This window comes from Astyanax mexicanus, chromosome 25 (assembly GCF_023375975.1).
Source record: "Astyanax mexicanus isolate ESR-SI-001 chromosome 25, AstMex3_surface, whole genome shotgun sequence".
Taxonomy (NCBI): domain Eukaryota; kingdom Metazoa; phylum Chordata; class Actinopteri; order Characiformes; family Acestrorhamphidae; genus Astyanax; species Astyanax mexicanus.
In genome coordinates this window covers 2,123,748-2,133,972 of record NC_064432.1, presented here as the reverse complement: position 1 = coordinate 2,133,972, position 10,225 = coordinate 2,123,748, and positions in this window count along the sequence as shown.

Below are 10,225 nucleotides of genomic sequence, written 5' to 3'. Positions count from 1 at the left end.
GTGGAAAAAACATTTTTTTTTTAGTGGTTTTCTTATAAAACAGGATCCAACTGGTAGAGACCCTTATCCTCCCTCCAACCCAACACCAAGAGGATGAATAACCACCAGTAGAACTGGCACAACTAAACCCCATTTATCTACGAAAAACAAGTATAGCAAATGCACACACTCACAAGGTGGTTTTGAATCGAATCGATTTGAATTAATGAATCCAAATGCGTTACTCGAAATTGTTTTTTTTTATATCAAATTTTACCATCTTACAAGTTCAAGTTTTATTTTGTTTATTTATTTAGTGTATTTTGGATCACGTTTCCAACGTTTTATTATTTTATCGCACTAAATTTACACATTTTGGCAAGACTATATAAAACAACATAAATGAATAAGAATTTTAGATTAAATATTTTTTAAACCTTTTATTTTCCAAATACATGTTGAAATGTAATATAATTTAATAATAAATAACAAATATTGTATGATGATTATATTTTGAATGAATAACCTAAAAAGTATTTTTTAGCCCAAGCCCCAGACTACAAAAAGTCTTGGGCTTGAATCAAACTCATTTACTAAAAGTCTTGGTCTTGACCTGTACTTAATTAGTAAAAGTCTTGGTCCTGACTCAGACTAGACTAATAATTGTCTTGGTCTTGATTTGGACAAGACTATTGAAAGGCTTGGTCTTGACTCGAACTAGACTACAAAAAAAATTGGGTTTGAATTGAACTAAACTAATGAATGTTTGGTCTTGCCCTGTACTACTACTAAAAGTCTTGACCTGTACTTAATTACTAAAAGTCTTGGTCTTGACCTGTACTCATTTACTAAAAGTCTTGGTCTTGACCTGTACTCATTTACTAAAAGTCTTGGTCTTGACCTGTACTTAATTACTAAAAGTCTTGGTCTTGACCTGTACTCATTTACTAAAAATCAGACTAGATTAATAATTGTCTTGGTCTTGATTTGGACAAGACTATTGAAAGTCTTGATCTTGACTCGAACTCGACTACAAAAAGTCTTGGGCTTGAAGTGAACTAAACTAATGAAAGTCTTGGTCTTGACTAATAAAATTATTACTAGATGTCCTGGGCTTGACATACATCGCATGTGTCCTGGTCTTGGTTTTGTCCCTAACTCGGTTCCTATGCATCTCACACTGTGGACATCTTTTGCTCCTTTAGTCAAGATAATATCTCTAATATTTCAGGGAAATCTGTTCAGAAAGATTGTGACATTTCTTGGCAATCGCTGACTCTGCAGAACTGTTTACCTTTTAACAAAAGGGGATTTTCCAAATGTGGTTGAAACCCTTGTTTTCATGCATCATGTGGCTTTCTTTTTTTAAATCATGGGTGTAAAAATGTTCTTATCCACAGCTATACAGTCCCACACTCACCTGTTGGTCATTTCTTAATCTCTCATTCCTCTCAACCACACCTATTTATTTTCCTCCATGGTCAAGGCGTAGAGTTTCATTCGCCCAACGGCCAAAAACAAGTGATGCTGGTAATCGTCCAACATCCTAAACTTACAAACGCTGCTTTTGCAAGTCACTGAATGCAATCAAATCATCACAGACGCTCTCTAATAGAATCTAGAAGAAAGCCTGTCCTGGACAGTGGATACAGTTACTTCAACAAAAGCCCCTTGTTTTTTAGCACAAACATTAAGTGTCCCAAATCTTTTGTCCAAATAAGTGTGTGAGTGGTTTTGGCCGAAAGCAGGTCATGTGGTTTCACTTCAGAAAAAAAACTTTTTGCAGAAGTTAAACCGTCACACCTTTTGCTGAGCAGAACACAAATACTTTTTTTTATTTTTCTATTATCTTCACATTTTCTTCCAGGCAAGTCTTGAAGGTTATTTCCAAGTTTGTTTTCTTTGTATTTTCACAATCCAGAGGTTTTGCTACTGAAGTCATACACATACACATGGAGGATGTAAGGCTGTGGTTTTCCTTCCGTCAAGCATAAAAGTACTTCTGTCACAGTGAACACCTGCTGAAGTCATTACATGAGAAAACAATGAAGTGCTCCCTATTGTTTGCCTGTTTTGGTGAGTTTTATTCTGTCATTTAATTTATTTTTAATAATTATATTTAAATAATAATTAAATACTATTTTAAAAATAACATAGAAGCCTAATAATAATAATAATAATAATACAGCAATACAATTGATGAAATAATATAATCAAAATATTAAACTTGTACACACAAGATTGTAGTGAGTGGTCTAAATTCATAAACATGCTTTAAAAACCGGATGTTCCTGATTGATTATTTGGTCGTATGCTAAAATAAACAGTGATTTCGAGGCATGTTTGGTTCTCTTTGGCTCTCTCTCTAGAAAGTTTAAGAATTGTCACTTAACTTAATGATACCAATATTTAAGATATATGAGATGCTTGTTCAGAAATGACTTTAAGAACAGCTTAACAATGAAATGTTCTATTTAATGAAAACGAAAAGTTTTAGAACTGTTTAATCTGTGATACTGGAGATTGACATTCTTCTCACCCACACATCATGTTTTAACCGTGGTCCTCTGGACAATCGAGCTTAAAAAGAGAGCATTAAGAATTGTTACTATATTAAAGTAATACAATAATATAATAATACAAATTTATGGGCTCTTTCTAATGTTATTTAGAAGTTCTATAGACTTAAAAAAAGGTTTTACAAATATTATTTTTTTAATGGTTCTCTGAAGAACCCAGCCATTAAAACACACACACACACACACACACACATATATATATATATATATATATATATATATATATATATATATATATATATATATATATATATATATATATATATATATATATATATATATATATAGAACCCATTCACTGAAAGAGTTTTATTATTATTATATATTTGTTATGTAACTCAACACTGGTTCTGTCTGAAGAGAGTCAGTAAGTGTAATTATTATACTAGTATATGTTATATGTTTATGTTATTTGGACGTTTTTTAGACCTCTAAAATGTTGTTACAAATTTCTGTTTTAAAAAAGGTTGTGGTGTATAGCTTCATTTTCTTCCAGTGGAATGAAAACCACTTTTTCTGCTTCCGCCATCATGTCTCCCACATGCTTCTGTTCATAGTGCTCAGACACTAGCAATGTCACATGTGGCACACTCTGTTGGACAGCAAATTCCTTGAGTAGATAATCATTGTCATCTATCTTCATGGCTGCTCCTTGAGGTCCCAAGATTATACAGCTTGAACTGAGTTGTACTTGTTTTGGCTGGTGACTTAGCCACTCTTCTGCATTTGCTTGCATTGCATCTTTGAAGTACTTTATTGTACAGTGCAGTGGATACTCTGGAGGTTTCGCATTGGGCAGGTTAGCCACAATGAACTTTTCCCACAGAAGACACCACAAGGTTCTCTGAAGAATCCCTTTAAAGTTTAAACAAAGAACAAAGACTACCTTTATAAAGGGTTTATAAACGGTTTACAATTAGTTTATTAATGGTTACTAATTAGGTTGTAAATGCTTTAAAAATCATTAATAATCAGTTATAACACATACGTAGAAAGGGCAACAATGACCTGTTGTTTGTCAAATAGTGAACCCACAGCCCTCTATTGTTAAACTTTAGAGCTTGTCAGATACTCAACTTACTATGTTTTCTCCATCTAACTCAACTTGCTTCTCCATTTCCATATTCTCCGTCAGTCAACATCAGTTTAACCATTTAACTCGCAAGTTTAATCAAGTTTTAGTCATTTATAAACAACAGGTCATTGTTGCCCTTTCTACATATGTGTTATAACTGATTATTAATTAGTAACCATTAATAAACTAATTGTAAACCAGCAGATTAAAACCCTATTTGGATTGGATTAGTTTAACCCTGGGAGGTGGGGAAGTAAATGTACTAAATGCAGCTAAATATGGTCCCTTTTAGGGCCTGAGATGAATATTTCTAAATATTTCTGAAAGAAAAGCCTGGATTACTTTTAATTATAGATTCAAATAAAGCTGCTGACCTTTGTCAGTGATGTGACGCAATGTGTGAAGCATGATGAAATAACTAAATGAGCCAGTGGTCTGTGGTTAGACTGTACTTATATAATTATTACCTGCATGTACATCATCTTTTTTTTCTCCTCAGCAGTGATCCTTGTTTTGTCGCTGAAGCCATCCAATGCCTTAAAGAAGATGGAGGTTAATCTCGGACAATCGCAGATGTTGAAGTGTGACATGTCGTACCATCATGAAATCAACTGGATAAGGATGGATGACCAAGCCAAGCCAAAAACGCTGATGGTGATGGGGCTGAAAAACGATGGCGCTATGTCTGTAGCTTGGAATTTCAACGATTCCCATTTTGAAGGTTGTGTTGTCGACCGCTTTATCGGACTGAGAATTTACCAAGTGTCCGAGAGTGATCTGGCCACGTACTTTTGTGCAGCTTCACATAACAAGCGGATGGAGTTTGGAGAGGGGATTCGTCTGCAAAGTAAGAAAGAAGCTATTTTCAATACAAACCAATGGTTTCCAACCTGTAATCAAGTCAAGTAGTTTTATTGTCAATACTGCACACACATAGAATTGACTCTGGAGAATTACGTTACTCTGGATGAAGAGTAATGAAGATGAAGGATGAAGAGTGAGTGTGTGTTGGGGGCAGGATTGGGATGGGGGATAGAGCAGGAAGAGAGTTCAGCATCCTCACAGCCTGATGGAAGGGGCTGTCTCACAGTCTGCTGGTCCTTGTACCGAGACTACGCAGTCCGCAGAAGAAGCTGTGTAGTGGGTGGCTGTAGATAGGGACATTTTTATAATTTATTGTTCCTGTATCTTCCTTCCAATAGAATTGTCAGAACCTGACACTTTCTTTTGGGTGCAGCAATTTATTACACAATCAGTAAATTTAGGTTGAGCTTGTTTTATAGGTTTACAGATATGATGTCAATGCTAATCACATTTTGTTTCATTTTTCAGCTCCAGAGAAACTGACACAACATGGACAAGGTAACGTATATAACACTGTCATGTTACTCATTAGTACCACAATTATTTATTGGTTTATCTAGCACAAATTACATTACATTACAATACATTACATTACATCACATTACATTTGGCAGACTCTTTTGTCCAAAGCGACTTACAATAATGAAGTACAAAAGTAATAGAAAGTAAGGTAAAAACATCTTTGGACAGGGCCTAAAGGAGGTCAAAGGGAAATAATGGGATAGAGGAGTGAAGGAGGGGAAGAAGGAAATGAGGATAGAAGTAGTTAGTGTGTTAGAGGTGTTAGGAGAGTAAGTGCTCTTTGAAGAGCTCTGTCTTCAGGAGTTTATTAAAGATAGTGAGAGATTCTCCTGATCTGGTAGTAGAAGGTAGTTAGTTAGAGGTGTTAGGAGAGTAAGTGCTCTTTGAAGAGCTCTGTCTTCAGGAGTTAATTATTAAAGATAGTGAGAGATTCTCCTGATCTGGTAGTAGAAGGTAGTTAGTTAGAGGTGTTAGGAGAGTAAGTGCTCTTTGAAGAGCTCTGTCTTCAGGAGTTTATTAAAGATAGTGAGAGATTCTCCTGATCTGGTAGTAGAAGGTAGTTAGATCTGTATCATGAGTGACTCACCCCTGGTGATGGAGGCATATGGCCACTGTTACCTAGTAGAGAGGGTAGGGTAGGATTATTGGGAGCAAGAAAGTGGAGGATTTAAACTTTTTAAAAGATGTTGAATTAAAAAAGTCTACACAACCCTGAAAAAAAAAAAGCAAAAAATCAGATTTGAGTCACTATAGCATGTAGACAGTCAGCTGTAGCTTATATCTTGGGGAGATTAAGATACTTTAAGCTATAGTACAGTGGTCCAAGTTGGTTAAATATCAAATATTCAAAAGTTCTATCTGCTGTGTTCTCAGAACTGTGGAAAAATAACGCTGAATGATTTTTTCTGCCTCTGCCGGAAGTCCCCACATAAGACTGACTAGGCATGTGTGATTTTTGCACTTTGCTGCTGGTTGAGCTGCTTTGATCGCCCCACACATCCTCTCCTGTGAGAGATGACTGACTGAGCTTGTTTTGTTAAGTCTAAAAGCTGCATTAACTTCTCTTTTTTTTCTCCACCAGATGAAGGACTATTCAGCAGCTCTGGGGAAAAGTTTCACAGCCATGTGATCATCGCTGTAGCGCTGAGCTGCGGCATGCTGCTGATGGTGGTCACCCTCATTGGCGTGCATATAAAGACCCAAAAGAGACAGATTTAAAGAAGAAGAAGAGAAGTGACTGTATATACTGTATATATATATACATGGAAGAAACTGTAGCTTTTAAGGATTTCTGTTATTTTTTTATGTAGCACAGCTGCAGCCTGGAAGTCTTCATATACGAATTAGGGTTGGCTGATATTCACTTTGTCAAATTACTGAAACTCCTCCTATAAACTAAACTAACTATAGACTAAAACTAAACTTGTGTCTGAGAGAGTGAAGTCCTAGTTATTTGATAACGTTAGCGAACAACTTACACCACAGCACAGAGTGTGTTTCATTTAAATGAGGCTAAGATCACACACTTCCCAAACGGAAGGCTTCAAACCTGAGCACACAGTAGGGCAAACAATCTTAAAAGTGTTTTGAACAGTGCCGGTTTCTTCATTAGGGAGACTGGACAATGCCCCGCCACAGGGCGAGAAGGAGGAAAAAAGTTTTCAGCACATTTAATTAGTGTTAACCTAGCTGTGACATTTTTTAGTCAGCCAGTCCTGCCTCTGAGTATCATAGACCAATCAGCATCGAGCTGCGTTCCCCATAGTACTGCCTCTTTTGGGGCGATTTGCGGCAGTCTGCCTTACGGTGAATTTACACTGCTCCGTCGCGACAACGCACATGGTCGCACTACCCCCCTCCAACCGGTCGCATGTGGGCGTGACAAAGGCGTTCCCTGCGTCGTCCAATTAAATCGTTTTAATAAATGGGAAATGCTTTTATATAAGCTTTTATTATTTCCAATAATTAATAAATATAAATGTGTCTTTATAGATCTAAATGTTTGATTGAGCTTCATTACACTGTCTAGTGAACAGTATATAAGCTGACAAAAGCAAACTTTTCCAATTAAATTACATATTAATATTTTAAAAACCCACCAGAGACCCCAACAATCACAGCAGCCTTTCTCCTCGCTGACAGAGTCCCTGTGAATCAGCAGGGATTTAACGAAGAACTGGGAAGCCTGAAACTTCTCTTCCAGGCTTCTCTGGACGCTTGAAAGCAGAACTAAAATATTTTCATGCGCTGCGCTGAGGACTGCGCTGTTGGCGTTACAGGCCAACACCTGCTCTCTGATTGGATAGACGCATCGCGTTGGACGGATTCATTTGCATAAAGTTGAGCCGAGCTCAACTTTTCATCGCATCGCATCCCCCGCTCGCGACGCATCGGACCCATGATGCACCGCGCGACTGCGTCTGACGGAGGCGGCGCTTCCCATTGAACATGAATGGGATCCGTCGCTGTGCGTTGTCGCGTCGGAGCAGTGTAAATTCACCGTTAGCGTGCTTGCATCGCACGCAACCTGTGCCTTGTAGGTTTTCCACAGACTGTATTAAAAAGTTTGGTTGCCATGGTTACCCGCTTTCTCCTTTAAACCAGGACCTGAAAGTGTCTTGTAATAACTATGAGACAGATGCTGCTGTTAGAAGTGTCTGATCTTGCAGTTCTGCCCTGATTTCACAGTTAGGCCTTAGGCATTAACTTACTGTCTGACCCCTGTCATAAACTCGCTGTCTATCAGCTATTGAAGGACCTGGCCCACGACTGAATGCCCTGGCTATGCTTTACATGGAGAGGGATCTGGTCAGAGGGGATTACATACTTTACTGCATTAAAAAAAAAAAAAAAACAGATCAGCCATATTTTAATACAAGTGAGTGTGATTGTATCTCCCCAACTGTTTAATTGTATTTGATCTATTGTCAATCTTTATTCTGTATGTGCTGCGCCTAAAATAAAATATTGTTTAATAAAGACTGAAATTAATTTTATGATTAATGGTAAAGTTATTAAATTCTATTCATGTTCAGAGTTATTTGTCAGGGTAAACTGAGAGAAGATATTTTTTTTTGATGACTACAGACAATTATTCAGACTTTGTAGAAGCAAAAAATCATTTTATTCAAGAAGGAATTTAAAATCAGTCCAAAATTACTTTACAGTATGTAGATTATAGATAAATATATAATATTGTTGTATAATGATTACAAACATCTTAAAAGTAATTGCAATTTGACTATTGTCTAGTTAATATATAGCTGTTAATATTAAACAAGTCACTATAAAATCATATCATCAGAAAACTTGCCCCCCTGAGAGTTTGTCAGGAGCTGCCACTCCCCCAAAATGAATAAATATACTCACTTTTATACTTATTTATTTATTTATATGTGTGTTTTTGGTGTGCTTTTATATGTCTTGGCTGAATTCTCTGAATAGTGTTGTATTCACTGTGTGTTGTGCCATTTTCTTTGTATACAGAATATATACAGCTGTGGAAAAAAATAGAAAACACTTAAAAATTAAGAGTTTCTTTTATGTTACCAAATTTAAAAAAACCTCTGGAATATAATCAAGAGGAAGATGGATGATCACAAACCATCAAACCACCAAACTGAACTGCTTGAATTTTTGCACCAGGAGTGAAGCAGCATAAAGTTATCCAAAAGCAGTGTGTAAGACTGGTGGAGGAGAACATGATGCCAAGATGCATGAAAAAAACTGTGATTAAAAAACACCAGGGTTATTCCACCAAATATTGATTTCTGAACTTATTTTTTTTTTTTTCATTATTCAGCTTCAGAGTGTATTAATCACTACACACCTCCAAACTTCATGTAGCTTCAAATAAGATCATCACTACACACCTCCAAACTACATGTAGCTTCAGATTAGATCATCACTACACACCTCCAAACTACATGTAGCTTCCTTTCACTGGAAAAAGGAATAGATACGTAAATGAATTTTCACTTATTATAACTCAAATGTCTTTGTTTTTGCTCACAGCTCATCAGTTTGACCATCATGAAAAGGAAGGTGACTCTGTCTTGCTGAATCTGGTCATGCAGCCACCGGTGATGGTGCATTTCACCAGTGCGAGTAAGGACACTACAGAGGTTTGGATTTGCACCATCACGAAAAAAGGAGTTCACTGCAAGAGCGGCTACGATCACCGAGCCTCCATCGTGAATGCGTCTCTGATGCTGAGTCAGCTGACAGTGGCAGACAGAGGAACGTACACCATCGTAGACATCAATACATCGGAAGTCTTTGCTTTTCACCAGCTAGAGGTTATTGGTAAGATTTTTTTTTTCTATCTTTAAGAGATTTCGTGAGATGGGAGGGGACGAAATATTGTAATGAAGTCTAATATAGTGTCTAATATATTCATTCTACCAACAGAGTGATTTTTTTTGTTTGTTTGGATGCAATTGCTTATTATATAGTATAAATGAACAAACATAGAATTTCATACAGCAAATTTACATTTACATTAACTCTTTCAGACCTGTATAATGTTCCAATAAGGGGAAATTTAAGAATGCTGTTTTCTGTCTGCAATGCATAAAAAAGGAGACTTTTATGCATTGCAGACATATGTGTAGCAGATAGCCTGATGGCTCATTGTGAAATCACACTCTTAGATCCACTTAAGAAATTCCACTGGAGAGCAGAGGGTGATTCCCCCCAACCTTGAATGATAACACTTTAACGACTTTTACGACCATTTGCTGAAAACATCTGTCTCGCTAAAAGCATCTGAACAAAGACCCATAAACTTTGGGGATTAACATGTCACCTGCTGATCCGCTATCTTCGGAGCACACCTCTTAAACAGTCACATCTAATTTACACACTCACGCACACAGCATGACCCTTTTTACTGGCCCAGGACCCGTGGACCATTTAACAAGACAATACTGCCACCCGCAGGAGAAGAAAGGAACTTTTCTTGGAGCACGAGGCTATGATCGAAAAATTACATATGTATATGTTTTTACAATAACTTAAATAACTGTTGGTTAATTCTAATATTGTGAGAAGCAGGGTATCAAGCAATGTGATGAAACACTTTCTAATCAAGAGAACAATTTTGAGGTTTACCTTCATTTTCTTCTACAGGTTCCAGGCTGAAGAATTATGTCTTGTTTGTCATTGGTTGAACTATTGCAACTAGTCAGCGTAATTTTAACCTTTG